Raw genomic sequence first — 18,981 nt, forward strand, 5'->3', positions numbered from 1 at the left:
TTTACTTTTTCAAAAGTATGTAAAGGAAAAAATGGCCTCTGTCACCTAGAAGCTGGTCAAGTGCCTGGAATAGAAGCATCCCATGGTGGGCCACAGCAGAAAATGAATGATACATTTTGTAGACAGATTAGCATTTCATACACTTCTCTGTATTTGCTTCTTCTGTTATCCCAAGACTTTTAACAAAGTACTGTTTGAATATTCCAGGTTTGCCTCTCCATGCTGAAGGATTTAGCTCTCACAATAACAAAAATGCTAAAACGCAGGCCCTGCCTTGAAGGAGTTCCCAGTTTCCTGAGCTCAACAGACACCTAGAATACCTTGCAGTAAAAAAAATTAGTTTGGATAATCTATTGCTATGCAACAAAGGCCCACAAAACTTAGCAGCTTAAAACAATTTATTATTATCCCCTTCAACACTGTGGGTTAACTGGGATCAGCTGGGAGGCTTCTATTTAGAGTCTTTCATGTGGTTGCGTCTGAAGGTGTCTGAAATCAGAGTCATCTGAAGGCTCAACTTGGCTGTACATCAAAGATGATTTCTTTACTCACATGTCTGTCTCCACAGCTGGTGCTGGCCCTGTGCCTCTGTCCAGGTAGCCTCTCCACATGGCTGGTGGGGTTTCCACACGGCATGTGTGTCATCAATGGTAGATGGCTTCTCCCAAAAGCTGCAACCTCAGAAGCCATGCAGTCTCTTCTGTTGCATTCTATGGATCAAAATCAAGTCAGAGATCTAGCCTGGATTCAAGGGAAGAGGACTACACAAGGGAAGAAATACTGGGAGGCATGGTTGATTAGGGGGTCATTTTTGGAGAATGGTTACCACAAGCTAGGATAAAGACAAGCCCAGGTGCAAAGGCAGCCCAGAACTTGACCCTGACTCACCATCCATCTCAGCACTTGTTCCAAACTGGAGCCTTCTCATGCTTTTGAAAAAATGCATCTTGGGAAGTTGTTATTAATGTCTTCAAATTTCAAGCCTGAAAAAAATGAGGAAACCTGGTTGGGCGCAGTGCTCACGCCTGTAATCCCAGCACTTAGAGAGGCTGAGGCAGATGGATCACCTGAGGTCAGGAGTTTGAGACCAGCCTAGCCAACATGGTGAAACCCCATCTCTACTAAAAATACAAAAAATTGGCTGGGTGTGATGATGGGCACCTGTCAATCCCAGCTACCCAGGAGGCTGAGGCAGGAGAATCTCTTGAACCCGAGAGGCGGAGGTTGCAGTGAGCTGAGATCGCACCATTGCACTCCAGCCTGGGCAACAAGAGCCAAACTCTGTCTCAAAAATAAACAAATAATGAGGAAACCAATCAGAAAGATTGTAAACCTTGTTTCTTTGTTTTGCTGTATTAGGCCCCAGCCCACAAAAAGCCACATCTCAGAACAAGCTTTATGCAGCTTCTTCAACTGATGAGCTTCTGAAATACAACGGTGGAATCCAAGAAGCCCCATGGATAGCATATGGGGGGAACCTCCGGATATCAAGGCCACACCCTCTTCACTCCACAAAGATACACACACACATGCACAGCCCCTATGCAAAAAGACTCACTTTCTCAACCTCTTCTCCATCCTGTTCCCATTAAAACTCAACTCTGCTGGGTTCTTGCTCCACCAAAAAGAAAAAAAAATGGACCCAAATAATCAACAAGAAAGTCATAAGAAACCTTTAAAATACTAGTGAGACTCATTCTTGGTTTCCATCTAGATATAAAGAGAATGGAATATAAATAGAATATCTTATAGAACTAATAAAAATAACATCCTTTGAACACAATTTAATGGTATAAAGAGGCAATCACAATATACCATTAACTGCAAAAAAAAGACACAAAACTGTTCACAGTATTTATACACACAGAAAAAAAGATTAGTAGGAAATACACAGGAAATATTAACAGTGATCTCTCTAGTGTAAAATTATGGGAGACTTTTAATACACTTCTATATTTTGTACTATGAACATAGAGTCCTTTTATGATCAGAAAAAAACTTCCATGTATGCATATATATCTACTTTTGGTCTTTTCTCTCAAAATCTCCTTTCCCCATTCTGACATTAGCACTTCCCTCTCAACTTGGGTCTGAACCGTCAACTTGACCAGGGGCTATTGGGACAGCAAGCAGGGTGTCCCAAAGGCCTCCGTCAGCCCTGGCACAGATGACAGTCTCCTAGGTGGAGTCTGCCCTGCCACTAGATTTTGGCATAAAAGGGCTGGTTTAAAAATTGAGCTAGGGGCCAGGCACGGTGGCTCACTCCTATAATCCCAGCACTTTGGGAGGCCAAGGCGGGCTGATTGCTTGAGGCCATGAGTTCCATACCAGCCGGGCCAACATAGTGAAACCCTAACCCTGTCTCTACTAAAATTACAAAAATTAGCCGGACATTCTGGTGCATGCCTGTAATCCCAGCTACTTGGGAGGCTGAGTCAGGAGAATCGCTTGAACACAGCAGGTGGAGGTTGCAATGAGCCTAGATCGTGCCATTGCACTCCAGCTTGGGTGACAGTGAGACTCTGTCTCAAAAAAAAAAAAAAAATTGAGCAAGGAATTGGCGTGTGAGGAGACCTGCTAAGGTAGAAGTTTGAAAAGAGGCGTTTGACTGCTGAGAACAAAGCCAAAGGAAGCAGAAGACCAGAAGACGCCAGCAGAAGCCCCCTTTTGGAAACATTCCAGGTCTCTCCCTACTCCACACTCTCCCGCCCAAAGCTTGTGCAGTGCTGACCTCCTGCGCCTCACAAGTGACATCTTTTATTGTTGTCATCCTCGTCATTACCACGACCACACCTAGGATATTATGCGTTATAGCTCACTTAGTCCTCTTATCCGGTAATATAAGGATTAATAGAGATGAGAAAACTGAGGATGATGAAGTTAAGTAACTTGCCTTAGGTCAAACATCGTATTAGTCAAATGGACCATCTCTGGAGCCAGAGAGAAAAAGGTTTGTTCCGAGTTGTGCCATTTTCTGACTGTGTGACCTTGGGCCTGAGCCTCAGTCTCCTCATAGGTAAAACGAAGACGATACTAGTACCTACCTGGAATCGTTTCCCATAGCTGCTGTAACAAATTACCACAAATGTACTGGCTTAAAGCAACACACATTTTATCTTTTACGGTTCTGAAAGCCAGAGGTTTAAATGAAGTGTTACGGAGCTAAAATCAGCGTGTCCACATGGCTGGTTCCTTCCAGATGCCCCAGGGGAAGATTTGCTTCTGCTTTTTGAAGCTGCTCCCAGGCCCTTCCTCCATTTTCAATGCCAGCATCTTCTCTTCTCCATGACCTACTCCCTCCCTCTCATAAAGGACCCTCATGATTACATTGAGCCCACTCAAATCCAAAACAATCTTCCCATCTCAAGATTCCTAACTCAGCCGGTTGTTGTGGCTTATGCCTGTAATCCCAGCACGTTGGAAGGCCGAAGAGGGAGGATCACTTGAGTCCAGGAGTTCAAGACCAGCCTGGACAATATAGTGAGACTCCTGTCTCTAAAAAACAAAATAACCCTTAATTTGATTACATCTGCAAAGTCCTTCTGCCAACTAAGCTAACATACTCACAGGTTCCAGGGATTAGGATGTGAACCTCGTTGGGGAGCTATTATTCGGCCTGAGAAGGTTGTTAAAAGTACAAATGAGTTAACATACAGGGAGTGCTAGAGAAAACCATCTGGCACAAAATAAATGCTATTAACAGTGTTAGCTGTTGTGATTAATAAAAGTCACACACACACACTAAGTGGTGTGGCTGAAACTGAACCCCATGCCAGGCAGAAGCCCAGGATGCCATAGAAACCATAAAATCTGAAAATTGGGGGTGGGGGGAATCCCAGAAGGGGGAAATCTTGTCTGGTTCTAGAACAGACCTAGCAGCATCCGTCTGGATTCCTTAGTGAGGAAGTTCCCAGTATTTACCAAGTCAGTTGGCTTTGACCTCAATCAAGAAGACAACACAAAATACTGCATATGATCTTTGAATGACAGAAGAAACGGGACACCTCAGCTTTGATCAGGGCCCAGTTTCTGAGATGTGAAACGGAAGTTGAGCTGTAACTGTAAATAGAACTACAAATGGTGTCCTCAAGCTTCAGTAACAAGTCTGGGAGCTTCTCCCACTTTTTGAAAGGGAAAGTAGGCTCTCGTTAAGTTCATTCCATCATGTGGAATTTCTAATGGCTTTGACATTCTAAAAACAACTACATTGGAGCCTTAAAACATATATCATTTGGAAGGCAGCCTGGTAAGATGGAAGGAGAGGAGGACTGGGTTGGAAACCACCAGCGCTGGACTCCACACCAGGCTCTGAACCAACACCTGCTGCAGCCAAGACTGGACCCCTCCCCTCTCTGGGCCTCAGTTTCCTTACTAGTAAAATGAAGGGAGTGAAATCCCCCCACGTTCTGACATCAGATCATCTGTTGATTCATTTCTTCTGAAATTTCTTCCCCTTTCCCCTGCTTTCTCTCTCTTTCCACCAGAGTATCAATAGGTTCGTATTTTTTTCTTCTCTCGAGGGAAATACCTTAATTTGAAGTCACTCATAATTTCTAACTTGTACAATAAATTTAGCTGGTTGAAGTAGATAGTGGAAGACACATGGATTCAAGTTCTGACTCTGTAATTTACTAACTGTGTGATCTTGAGTGAATTACTTAACCTCTCTGTTTCCTCAGATCTATGGATAATTCCTGCTCACAGGAGTGTTGTGAGGCTCAAATAAGATGATACATGCAAAGCACTTAGAATAGTCCCTCTCATATGGAAAGTGCTTAGTAAACAGACATTAGTTGTTTGAACTTGAGTCCAGGAGTTCAAGACCAGCCTAGACAATATAGTGAGACTCCTGTCTCTAAAAAACAAAATAATCCTTAATTTGATTACATCTGCAAAGTCCCTTCTGCCATCTAAGCTAACATACTCACAGGGGAGGAGGAGTGGCTGCTGTTGTTATTTCTTTTCTTTGTTGGATCTCCTAGATCCTACTAATAGGTGACTTTAATAAAGGCATTTTGAAAAGACAATTTCAGAAGAGACAGTTTCCCCTCCTAATGTCCCTCTCCCAGGAAGAAAGGAAGGAAAGAAAGAAGAAAGAGATAGAGGGAAGAAAGAAAGGGAGGCGAGAGGAAGAGGGGAGGAAGGAAAGAGAGAGAAAGAAAATTCAAATGCTGCCATTAAATAGACCAAGATCAGAGGTATTTCATCACAAGAAAAGAAAAACATCATTAAAAACTATAATTTTTGGCTTTCAAGAAATTATATTCATTCGAAAAAGAGCATTGAACTTGTGCCTTCTTAGAAGAAAAATAAACAGCTTTCTGAAGAGTTAGGAGATGATTTTACATAAAAATTGAATTTGTTGAATGCCAGAAAAAGTGATTCAAATATTTGATTTCATCCACCATATGTGTGAGCAACTGGCCTGAAAGATTTTCACTCGACTTGCTGACGGCGAATTTGGCTACAATTGAAATGGGCAGAAAAAAAGCCCAGGCCCCTAACGGCCTCTGGCTGGCAGCCAATCAAGCAGCAAAATGATGTCACCCACTCAGTGATGTGCCTCAAACTCCCACCTCGGTCCTGGCTTCCTCTTTCAGCTCCCTACACACACACACACACACACACACACACACACACACACACACACACACAGGAACTCTCAGATGGCACCTTCCTTCCTCGTAGAGAACAATTCTGATCAAATCCATACTGAAGATGTTCTCTCTCCAGAAGTATTTGCATTTCATGGGTCCTTGATTAATTTTAAAGCTAATACCAGTTTATTTAAAACCATTTGGTAATATGAGAATAAAAAGAATAACTTCTTTTTTTTTTTTTTTTTTTTGAGACAGAGTCTCGCTCTGTCGCCCAGGCTGGAGTGCAGTGGCGCAATCTCCGCTCACTGCAAGCTCCGCCTCCCGGGTTCCCGCCATTCTCCTGCCTCAGCCTCTCCGAGTAGCTGGGACTACAGGCGCCCGCCACCACACCCGGCTAATTTTTGGTATTTTTTAGTAGAGACGGGGTTTCACCGTGGTCTCGATCTCCTGACCTCGTGATCCGCCCGCCTCGGCCTCCCAAAGTGCTGGGATTACAAGCGTGAGCCACCGCGCCTGGCCAGAATAACTTCATTTTAATCATTTGACTCTCCCAGTCCAATTCCATGAGCCAAAGATAACTGAAGTGAATATTTCAGAACTAGGAAGATACTTCTTTTATTACAGAGAATATCATTTCAACCCAACTCCTCGCAGCATACATCCCAGGGAAATTCTAAAGCAGCATTTCTCCAAGTGTGCCCCTAGACAACTGACTTAGTCCATTTGCATTGCTGGAAAGGGATACCTGAGGCTGGGTAATTTACAAAGAAAAGAGGTTTTACGGTTCTGCAGACTATCAGAAGCACGATGCCAGTATCTGCTTCTAGTGAACACCTCAGGCTGCTTCCACTCACGGCAGAAGGGGAAGGGGAGCAGGCATCACATAGCAAGGGAAGAAGGAAGAGAGAGATGGGAAGGAAATTCCAGCTTCTTTTCAACAACCAATTCTCATGGGAACCGATAGAGTTGGAACTTAACTCGTTACCACAAGGACAGCACCAAGCCCTTTATGAGGGATCCACCTCCATGACCCAAACACCTGGCAATAGGCCCCACCTTTCATGTTGGAGATCAAATTTCAACATGAGATTTGGAGGGCCAACTATCTAACAACTGATGCATGAAAGACTCTACAAATAAAGTGAAAAAGAGGAAGGCGCCCTTGCCTGCTGCCTTCACCTCCTGAAAATGCACAGTGAGCACTGTCCTATCTAAGACTCAGAAGCTGTGCAGTGTATATATATATATATATATATATAGATATCTATGTATATATATATATTATATATTCTGTTTAGCTGAACGTTACCAAAACATTCAGAAACCTTAGAACCACATGAAACACGCTTTAGAAAACACTACTAGTTAAAATTAAACACTGCTAGTTAAAATTAAAAACAAGACTACTTCCTACAACAATTATTATTACCCTTTTTCTAGATTTTTTTAGCCAATACTATAAATACATGAAATGGAAATAAGAAATGAACATTTTAGAATGGCATAGAGAAGAATGCATTGTTGGGTGATATTTTGTTTATCTATAAATTACAAAGAATAAGCTCTAAAACTATTAAAATTCATAGGAATTCAGCAATGTAGCTAGAATGCAAGCTAAATTTTCAGAATAATAGATTTTCCATAACTTAGCAATAACCAATTAGAAAAGTTAAGATATTTAATCACAATAATTATTTTTAAGAATTATCGGCCGGGTGCGGTGGCTCACGCTTGTAATCCCAGCACTTTGGGAGGCCGAGGCGAGTGGATCACGAGGTCAGGAGATCGAGACCACACTGAAACTCCATCTCTACTAAAAATACAAAAAATTAGCCAGGCGTGGTGGCGGGCGCCTGTAGTCTCAGCTACCAGAGAGGCTGAGGCAGGAGAATGGCGTGACCCCGGGAGGCGGAGCTTGCAGTGAGCCGAGATTGCACCACTGCACTCCAGCTTGGGCGACAGAGCGAGACTCCATCTCAAAAAAAAAAAAAAAAAAAAAAAAAGAGTTATCTAGACAAAGCTTTAATGAAAAAAAGTTAACATTTCCACTAAGAAGATGAAACTACAATTTATGAGTAATGCTCATGGAGAAGGTAATGCTTAAATAAAGGAATTAAGAATGGTGTGAGTTGCCTGTAATCCCAGCACTTTGGGAGGTCGAGGTGGGTGGATCACCTGAGGTCAGGAGTTTGAGAACCACCTGACCAACATAGTGAAACCCCAAACCCCATCTCTACTAAATACAAAAAAATTAACCAGGTGTAGTGGTACATGCCTGTAATCCCAGCTACTTGGGAGGCTGAGGCAAGAGAATCACTTGGACCCAGGAGGCAGAGGTTTCAGTGAGCCGAGATTGTGCCATTGCACTCCAGCCTGGGCAACAGGAGTGAAAACACCATCTCAAAAAAAAAAAAAAAAAAAAATGGTGTGAATTTAAGGCAGCAGAAAAAGACATTTTGGAGCAAGTCAGCATTTTACTTGAAAAATGTTTCTCTTCCTTCTGACCTCTGCGTTCACTTATGAGAAATCCTCCAACATCTCCACCCGCCACCACCTCCCAAAGTGTTGGGATTACAGGCATGAGCCACCACACCCGGCCCCTCCATTATCTCTTTAAAGGTAATGCCTTATCTCTCTAGATGCTTTCAAGATTTTTCTCTGTCTTTAGTTTTTGACTGATGATTTCAGTGTGTATTTCTTTGGGCTTGTCTTGTCTGAGATTCATCAGCCTCTGTTGGTTTGTGTCTTTTGCCAAGTTTGGTTTGTGTCTTTTGCCAAATTTGGCACGTTTTCAATCATCATTTCTCCAAATCTTTTTCAGCTCATACTTCCTTATCTCCTTCTGGAACTCCAATAATACAAATATTAGATCTTTTATTCTTGTCCCACAGATCCCTGAGGCTCTTGCATTTTTTTTCCATTGTTTCCCCACTGTTCAAATCAGGCAATTTCTGTTGTTCTGTCTTCAAGTTCACCGATTATTTCATCTTTTATATTCATTCTGCTATTGAGTGCACACACTGAGTTTTTTATTTCAGTTATTGTATTTTTTAGTTCTAAACTTTTCATTTGCTTTTCCTTATACCTTCAGGTGCCTTGCTAAGACTTTATTTTTCATTTGTTTCAAACATGTTTGTAACTGCTTATTGCAGCATTTTAATGATGGCTGCTTTACCATCTAATTTCTGTATCAGCTCTGTGATGACGTCTATTGATTGTCTTTCTCATTCAAACTGAGATTTTCCTGGTTCTTGGCAAAACCACATTCCTTAGAAGGACATTGTGCATTAAGACTCTAGATCCCACTCAACCTTTTTTCTTTTTTTTCTGTAGGCAGCCACCCTATTTAGAAAGAGCATGAAGGCCAAAGTGGGAGTGGACATTCAGCTCCCAGCAGGGGCCCACTGACACCAGCAGAAGCCGAGCCCACACACTCATCACCTCACTGCCACCAGGTTCGGGTGTAATTTCACTGACTCCAGGTGGGGCCAGAAATGCAGCTCCCCACTCAGCCCCACCAACACCATGGGGTCTGGGTGGGCATAGGGAGCAGTTTTTCTTTCTGTGTTTGGCTGGAATCAGGTGAGTATTGTCTTCTTGGATAGCCATTTCTTGGTCCTTTGGCTAGAATAAACAGGCTTTTCTTGGGGCTTTTTCTTTTTTTCTGTGCCTGTTAATGGTTTCAGGTTGACACTTCCCCCAGCTTCCCATCTGGAAAATAAGGGAGGCAAAAAGAAAACCCAGAGTAACACAGGAACAGAAAACCAAACACCACATGTTCTTACTCATAAGTGGGAGTTGAACAATGGAACCCATGGACACAGGGAGGGGAACATCACACACCAGGGCCTGTCGGTGGGGTGGGGGGTTAGGGGAGGGATAGCATTAAGAGAAATACCTGATGTAGATGACAGGTTCATGGGTGCAACAAACCACCATGGCACATGTATACCTATGTAACAAACCTGCATGATCTGCACATGTATGGCAGAACTTAAAGTATAATAAAATAATATAAGAGGATGTGGAGAAATAGGAACACTTTTACACTGTTGGTGGGACTGTAAACTAGTTCAACCATTGTGGAAGTCAGTGTGGCGATTCCTCAGGGATCTCGAACTAGAAATACCATTTGACCCAGCCATCCCATTACTGGGTATATACCCAAAGGACTATAAATCATGCTGCTATAAAGACACATGCACACGTATGTTTATTGCGGCACTATTCACAATAGCAAAGAGTTGGAACCAACCCAAATGTCCAACAACGATAGACTGGATTAAGAAAATGTGGCACATATACACCATGGAATACTATGCAGCCATAAAAAATGATGAGTTCGTGTCCTTTGTAGGGACATGGATGAAACTGGAAAACATCATTCTCAGTAAACTATCGCAAGGACAAAAAACCAAACACCGCATGTTCTCACTCATAGGTGGGAATTGAACAATGAGAACTCATGGACACAGGAAGGGGAACATCACACTCCGGGGACTGTTGTGGGGTGGGGGGAGGGGGGAGGGACAGCATTAGGAGATACACCTAATGCTAAATGACGAATTAATGGGTGCAGGAAATCAACATGGCACATGGATACATATGTAACAAAACTGCACATTGTGCACATGTACCCTAAAACCCTAAAGTATAATAAAAAAAAGAAAAAAAAATAATAATAATAATATAAAAAAAGAAAACCCAGAGAATTCACCACCATGTCATTCTTCAAGCCCCAAGGTCCCTAACCAGTCTTCTGGGCCAACCTATGGAGGAAGATACTCATGCAGACAGCAGAGCAGCTTGAACACCCTGAGGGGGGAAGCCAGCTTGCGATGGGAAAGAGTAGGGGCCTCCCTAAACACAGACACGGGAACAAATTCAAACACTGATGTGTTCCAAGTAGCCTCCTAACATCACATACAATTCTCCCATTGAAAGTGTACAATTCAATGGCTTTTAGCATATTCACAAAGTTGAGTACCCATCACCACAATCAATAATAGAATATGTTTATTAACCCAAAAAGAAACCCAGCACCCCTTAGCCATTACCCCCAGTCCCTCTTCACGGCCCTGAACCCCAGGCAACCACTAATCTATTTTCTATCTCTAAAGAGCCACCCATTCTGGACATTTCATATCAGTGAAATCATGTAGTTTGTAGCCTTTTGTGGCTGGATTCCTTCATTTGACGTAATCTTTTCAAGGTTCATCCATGTCGTAGCATTTATCAATTCTTCATTCCTTTTTATAGGTGAATAGAATTGATACCCCATATTATTTATCCATTCATCAATTATAAATGGATATCTACTTCTATGTTTAAACATTTGAAGAACTGCCATACTGTTTTTGCAAAGTGGCTATGCCATTTTACATTCCCATTAGCCGTATATGAGGGTTCCAGTTTCCCCACATTCTTGCCAACACTTATTATCAGTCTTTTTTATTGTAGCCATCCTAGCAGGTGTGAAGTGATATCTCATTGTGGTTTTGATCTGCATTTCTCTGATAGCTAATAATGTGAGCATGTTTTCATGTCCTTATTGGTCACTCTTTGGAGGAATATCTATTTAGATTTCTTGCCTACTTTTTAATTGGTTACTTGTGTTTTTATTGTTGCCTTGTAAGAATTTTTTATATCTTCTGGAGACTAGATATTATTAGATATGCAATTTGCAGTCTACAGCCATACCACCCTGAATGCACCTGATCTCATCAGGTATGTAATTTGCAAATATTTTGTCTCTTTTCACTTTCTTTATACTCTGAAGCACAAAAGTTTTTAATTTTGATGAAGTCCAGTTTATCTACTTTTTCTTCGTGGATTGTGTTTTTGTAATATCAAAGAAATAATTGCCTATCTCAAGGTCATAAAGTTATTCCTAGGCTGGGCACAGTGGCTCACACCTGTAATCCCAACACTTTGGGAGGCCGAGGCAGGTGGATCACCTGAGATCAGGCATTCGAGACAAACCTGGCCAACACGGTGAAACCCCGTCTCTACTAAAAACAAAAATTAGCCAGGTGTGGTGGCACACACCTATAGTTCCCAGCTACTTGGGAGGCTGAGGCAGGAGAATCCCTGGAACCCGAAAGGCAGAGGCGCAGTGAGCTGAGATCGCGCCTTAGAACCTGCTTCTTCTGTTGACGGTTTTTTTTTTTTTTTTTGAGACGGAGTCTCGCTCTGTGGCCCAGGCTGGAGTGCAGTGGCGCGATCTCGGCTCACTGCGGGCTCCGCCCCCTGGGGTTCACGCCATTCTCCTGCCTCAGCCTCCCAAGTAGCTGGGACTACAGGCGCCCACCACCACGCCCGGCTAATTTTTTGTATTTTTAGTAGAGACGGGGTTTCACCGTGTTAGCCAGGATGGTCTTGATCTCCTGACCTCGTGATCCGCCCGCCTCGGCCTCCCAAAGTGCTGGGATTACAAGCATGAGCCACCGCGCCCGGCCTGTTGAGGGTTCTAAGGTGCCCAAAGCCCGTGGCCCCCAGTGCTCTCCTGCAGCAAGTGAAAATGCATGCCATCAATGACCAGACACAAAGGCAGGAGCTTGGATTGATGCATTAATCATTGATTGATTAATGCATTTGATCAATGCATTAAAGTGCATGGACAATGAAAAATGCTCATGCTAAGTGATAGGTGAATAAAAACCAAACTTGTGACAATTCCTGGTACATAGCAAGTGCACAAATAATTTGCTCCTGTAGTTTGACTTCAATCATCTGAAATATATGTGTAGAAGCCGAACTATGTGGAGAGATTAAGCCACTTTTTCTATTTTGCTATAATTTCTATAGAAACTATACACATATGATCCATATATTCCCTGTATACATATATGTATATAAATATTTATGCTCTAATAAGCATGCATTAATTTTATGAACTGCAGCGTGGTATATTTACTATACTATATTGAAAAAAGCGTTAACTTCAGAGCATTTGAATATTTGCTTCACCATTTACTGTGTTTGTGCCTTTGGCTTTCTAAATCTCATTTTCTTCATCTATAAAATGGGCACAATATCTACCCTGCAGACTTCTTCTGAAGATAAGCAAAAATAAAAGCAAAGCACCTAACATGGTGTCTAACACACAGTAAAAGGACAGCTAATGCTGTTTCTTACAATGAGAGAAAACAAACTTTCCTCTAAATTGATGAATAAGCAAATGCATGATAAATATGTGCGTGTTACCTACCAATAGCGCCCATTATCATCTCCTATTTGTTAACTGAGTTAAGGTCTATGTGTTGAGTGCTAACTATACACCAGACGCCATGCCTGGCTCATAGCCCAGACTGGTTGTTGGATGAATGTTTGAACATTCCTGGATGCTGAGAAGAGGACATTCAAGGCCAGGAAGGTTCAGATGAGCAGGGACATTGCAACCACAAGCTCTGGGGAAGGGAGAGAGAAAAGTGAAAGCCACCAGCCAAGGAGAGGACACACATGCACCAAAGCCCTGGCACTATCCTGAGGTGAAAATTTGAATTAGGACCTAATCCCAGGCCATCTACCAGACTTTTTCTTCCTGCCTCTGTAGCTGATTCTTGCTCTACTGAACCACAAATACCCAATCCCAAAAGTGTATTAGTCGGGACTGCATTTAGTTGAATACCTCAAAAAAAAAATCTACCTTAACAAGTTAGGAATCATTTGTCTCATGTAACAAAACACCTGGAAGTAGTTGCCTAGGGCTAGTGCTCAAAGATGTTACTAAGGACCCCCTTCCTTCTCTTTTCCTTCCCTGTCAGCCCTAACATTTGGTTGTCAACGTGAAGGTCATGGACAGCGGCTGCTGCATTCTCATCCCAGGCTGGAAGATGCAGATGGCAAAGGGCCGATGGTCGTGCTGGTGAACATGTGTCCCTTTTCCAAGTTCTCCCAGGGCACTACCTGGTGACTTCCACTTCCACTTTATTAGCCAGAATGGTGTCACATGGCCGCCCTCTCCTGCAAGGGAGTCCTGGAAGACGAGCTTTTTTTTTTTTTTTTTTTAGACAGAGTCTTGCTTTGTTGCTCAGGCTGGAGTGCAGTGGCACAGTCTCGGCTCACTGCAATCTCCACCTTCTGGATTCAAGTGATTCTCCCACCTCAGCCTCCCAAGTAGCTGGGACTACAGGCTCCCGCAACCACGCCTGGCTAATTTTTGTATTTTTAGCAGAGATGGGGTTTCACCATGTTGGTCAGGATAGTCTCGATCTCTTGACCTCGTGAGCTGCCTGCCTTGGCCTCCCAAAGTGCTGGGATTACAGGTGTGAGCCACCGCACCTGGCCTTAAGATGAGCAATTTTTTAAATTTATTTATTATTTTGAGAAGGAGTCTTGCTCTGTCGCCCAGGCTGGAATGCAGTGGCTCGATCTCAGCTCACTGCAACTTCCACCTCCCAAGTGATTTTCTTGCCTCAGCCTCCTAAATAGCTGGGATTGAAGGCACGTGCCACCACTGTCAGCTAATTGTTGCATTTTTAGTAGGGACGGGGTTTCATCATGTTGGCCAAGCCGGTCTCGAACTCCTGACCTTGTGATCTGCCTGCCTCGGCCTCCCAAAGTGCTAGAATTACAGGCGTGAGCCACCGTGCCCAGCCAAGATGAGCATTTTTAACTGGGTCATTGCTTCCCAGTTGAAATCAGGTGTCCACCAGCTGTGCCTTCCATAGCTAAGCTGGTGAAGAAGCTGCCACTCCAGTGACAGGCATGAGAAGTCCCCAGGAAGAGTGCTGAGGTATGGGAAAGCTCTGGGGTCATTATTTGGGGAGGAAGCCAACCTCGTGCTCTGGGTGGCAACCGACACCTCCCCATTAGAAGAAGGGGGAAGCTCCTGGTCATAATCAGGAGTTTCCAGAGGCAAAGACAAAGGGAGAAGAGGAGGCCAGCAATAACCTCTGGGGAACAAGGAAGAATAAGAGTGAGTGATGCTGGATGATGATGGACAAAGATCAGCAATCTAAAACTGAAAAAGGAAAAGCCTGCTGGTAGAAGGGCCAGGACGGGACTGTGAAAGAACCAAATACCCAGAGACTGAGCAGTTGCCATGGAGAGTGTGGAGTAAGCCCCTCCTCCTCTCCTACATGGACCTTCTGCAAAGGGCAAGTTGCTCATCGTATGGGCTGAGCTGTGTCCCCCCAAAATTTATGTGTTGAAATCCTAACACCCAGTACCTCAGAATAGGACTATGTTTAGAGACAGTCTTTATAAAGATAACTCAGTTCAAATGAGGTCACGTAGGCAGGCACTCACCCAACATGACCGGTGTCTTCATAAGAAGAGGAAGCGAGGACACTGACATGCACAGAGGAGAGATCTTGGAAAGACCCGGAGAAGACGGTCATCCACAAGGCAAGGAGAGAGGCCACAGAAGGAATAGCCTTGCCATCACCTTGATCCTGGACACCTGCCTCCAGAACTATGAGAAAGTAAATCTGTTGTTGACGTCACCCATTCAAGCCACTTTGCTATGGCAGCCCTGGTTATTGTTTAATCGGGGGAGATGGGTTGGAGCACTCTGAAGCAGCAGTGTGTCTCACATAAGAATCTTGTGGCTGCACAGAAACTGCTCAGAGTCAAACCCAGCAGCTTGAAGCAGAAGAGTAAGACTCCCTGAGGAGCCACAGAAATGACGAACAGGTGTTGGGCTTTTGAAGACCTGCAGTTGAGGAGGGGCCAAGGGGTCTGAGGGGCCAAGGGGTCTGAGGGCCCCGGCCGTCATCCAAGCTTCACAAGCTAAGGACATTGGCTGGAAAGAGAAGAGAGACATGATTTCTCTTTTTTTTTTTTTTTTGTTTTTGTTTTTGAGACAAAGTCTCGCTCTTGTCCCCCAGGCTGGAGTGCAATGGTGCAATCTCAGCTCACTGAAGTCTCTGCCTCCCAGGTTTAAGTGATTCTCCTGCCTCAGCCTCCCGGGTAGCTGGGATTATAGGCACCTGCCACCACGCCCGGCTAATTTTCGTGGTTTTTTTTTTTAGTAGAGGTGGGATTTCACCATGTTGGCCAGGCTGGTCTTGAACTCCTGACCTCAGGTGATCTGCCTGCCTCGGCCTCCCAAAGTGCTGGGATTACAGGCGTGAGCCATCACACCCGACCTAGAGAGACATGATTTCTTTCTGAGATCTCTCTTCCTCTGGAACCTGACCTAGGGGAGAGGAAGCCACTCTATGTGGAGGAGTGGCCCCAAATTCGCCCTCTCCCAGACACCTCTGTCCCTGAAGAGAATCTTCCAAGCATCTGCTCTTGGCCAACTGCCCTGTGGGAAATGACTCCACGAATTCCCCAGTGTAGCTACTCCCCATTCTCCTCCCCACTTTATTTAATGTCATGTTTCTCACCGTCTGACGTGCTACACGTTTCACATATTTATTTGTTTACCATTTATCTCCCTCCACTTGAAGCTTCCGGAGGGCATGGATTTTGTGTGTGTTTTTTTCACTACCATATTCCCAGCTCCTAGAACACAGTAGATGCTCAGCAAATATGTCACGTGAATCAATGACATTAATTGCCAACAGCCTATTATTGAAAACTGATGAAATCTCTACACTCTGTCCCTAAGGTATTTGCCTTTTCATATAGGAATCCAGGAGTTTGGAGTAACTTGAGGACTCAGGTTAATTGAGTTTTTAAATGATGGACCCTCAGACAAATTGGCAGACTCATGTGGAAGATATCTGAAAGCAGACAGAACTTCCTGACCCTCCTCCAGTCACCCCATGGAATTGGCTACTTGCTCCCTAGAGAGAGACCCCATGGGGACACACATGGGAGAGAAGGGAGCTGGGCACGGGGAGAGCAAGGACCCAGGGCCTGGGCTCCCAGGCAGGGCCCACTGAGTTGCTCCTTCTGGAGCTCACTAGCCCCGTCCTCAGCCCCTGAGTGCACAGAAGCGAGCCTCTGCATTTTGAGTGGCTGAGATGTCGTTTTGGGGGAGTTTATGGCGTTATTAATATGGAAATATGCAAGGTTCCATGGCAAGCAGCTTGCCCTTTTATTCATAACGGTTATTCACAGTGCAGGAGTCAAAGGCATTTCTGCTTGGGTGCTCATTAAAACTGGCCCCATAAAGAATGGGAGTAAGGCAGTAAATCCGTGGGTCCAACCATCTTGTGTCACTGGGAGTGGTGGGTCTGTATCACCAGAAAGTGGGGTGACTATCTCAAATCCTGCTCACCAAGCTGTGTGCTGAACATCCCACCCCCCCCATCATCACCTGTGTGCAACCTGGTACCCCCCACCCTGCTCCTAAGGAGGGAGCCGTAGGTCCTGGAGTCACCCGTCATCTTCGGATACTCTCCAGCCATCGCAGGTGACAAGAGCCAGGGAAAATCTAGAGTCAGCCCGGAAACCATGACTCCAGCCCAGTTCTGCTTTTCCCAAAAGCCCTGCTGAGATCCCAGGCGTGCACAGCTCCTGCGTTCTTCCAGGGGAGGGTAAATGCTGATTCAGTCTACATTTCTTGAGGAAGACTGGAGGGCTGTTTCCTTGACCTGTCTCAGGGCTGAGGAAATAAATAACATAGGTGTGGGATTCATCGCTTACAAAAATGTGATGTCATTTATTTTCATGATCTTCATCTCACTACAAACTCCATACCTGTCAAGTCCTAACTCTTTGTGTCACGACGTTCATTGTTATTATCACTGCTACTATCACCTCTATTATTAGAGGGGACTCCTCTGACAGAAACTTCAGCAGGATTACATAGAGAAGTAACCCCAAAATGCATATGTTTCCAAATGATAGTTGACCGTAACTTTTGGTTAGCTGTGGCTGCATAACAAACTACACCAGAATTTGGTGGCGTAAAATAATGATTTATTATTTCTTATGATTCTGTGGGTTGACTGGGTTTAGCTTCGTGACACAGCAACTGGATCTCAAAGTGGCCCAGGCCAGGAACGGTGGCTCACATCTATAATCCCAGCACTTCAGAAGGTGGGGGTGGGCAGATCGCTTGATCCCAGCAGTTAGAGACCAGCCTGGGCAACATAATGAGATACTATCTCTATAAAAGATACAAAAATTAGCTGGGTGTGGTGGCACATGCCTACAGTCCCAGCTACTCAGGTAGCTGAGGTGGGAGGATCGTTTGAGCCCGGGAGGTCAAGGCTGCAATGAGCTATGATTTCTGCCACTGCATTCCAGCCCGGGTGGTAGAGTGAGATTATGTCTCAAAACAAATAAATAAATAAAAATATAATTTAAAAGATGGCCAAAATAGAAGCTACAAGGCCTCTGAAAATCTGGGCCAAGAAGTTCACTGTGTCACTCCAAGACTGTGACATTCAGTCAAAAGATGTCACAGAGCCTGCCCAGTCAAGAGAGGAAACAGTCCCCCAACCCCCCCGGCCATTGATGGAAGAAACAGAATGTGCATCCAGGGATAGATCACTGGTGCCGTCTTTGCAGTCTATCAGCCTCATCTAAATAACCTTCAACAAAGCAGACCCACTTTCTTCATGGGCGCCTGTGTATATACCACCTAGCTTATGTGAGCCTTGATTTTCTGACTAAGTAAATGAAGATGCTGGTGTCTTGTCTGAACAGGATAACCTGTTAAAATTTCTTTCCAGAGCTGTGAGTCTGTGGCTTCTACTATCTCACAAACGCTTTCAATTACAAACGATTTTAATGCATTCTTTGAACTTCAGGACCTAAAAAAATGAAAATATCTGTCTTCCCTCCACCAGCAGGCCTTAAATCTTAGGCTATGTTTAGTGATCTTTTAATTCCACAGTGGTGTCAGAATCACCAGACTTACCTGAATTTGTTCCTCAAATTCTTTTGGCATGTATTATTTTTCTATCCTAAAGGAAAGAGAAAAATTTGGGTCAAGTGTTAAATATGGGCTGGTCGGGGTTCCAGAAAACGACCCTTGTCCCTGAGCCCCAACTACGTATCTGTGAATCTACAGCAAGTGCCCCCTTGGCCTAATTAACTAACCTCTCTGAGCCCCTGTTCTTTCTTTTCTCCAATTATAAAGGCCATAAATGTTCATTACAGAAAAATAGAAAACTACAGAAAAAGAGAAGGAAGAAAAGGTCACCTACCTTATTTAACACACATATTTTCTCTATAAGGTATATCGCAGCCTTACTATCTGAGTGTCATCACTGTTAACACTTTCGAGTTTTCCTTCTGGCTTTCCTTCCATGCCTACACTTTTTCACATACGTAAGGAAAGACCACCTTCTTCCCAGCGAGAAACAGTATTGGTCATCTTGGGAGCTTCTGCTGCTGGTGGCCTAGAGAGTCAGATGAAGGAGTAGAGAAATGGCAGCTGACTGCAGGATGGTACAAGAAGGGGAGGAGAGGAGAGGTGAGGAGAGAGAAGAGGAGGGGAGGGGAGGGGAGGGGAGGGGAGGGGAGAGGGGAG

At 44.1% G+C, this 18,981-nt stretch overlaps 1 long non-coding RNA gene across 1 annotated transcript; it reads right to left on the reverse strand.

Annotated features, from left to right (window-relative positions):
* Positions 1 to 386: 386 nt before the first annotated feature.
* On the reverse strand, positions 387 to 18,423 carry LOC129472598 (uncharacterized). The gene is made up of 4 exons (XR_008653989.2): positions 18,367 to 18,423; positions 16,879 to 17,103; positions 14,853 to 15,348; positions 387 to 710 (listed from the first exon to the last, which is right to left on the reverse strand). It is a non-coding gene; the product is annotated as an uncharacterized lncRNA (long non-coding RNA).
* Positions 18,424 to 18,981: the final 558 nt, after the last annotated feature.

The sequence above is a fragment of the Symphalangus syndactylus genome, chromosome 22 (assembly GCF_028878055.3).
Source record: "Symphalangus syndactylus isolate Jambi chromosome 22, NHGRI_mSymSyn1-v2.1_pri, whole genome shotgun sequence".
NCBI lineage: Eukaryota > Metazoa > Chordata > Mammalia > Primates > Hylobatidae > Symphalangus > Symphalangus syndactylus.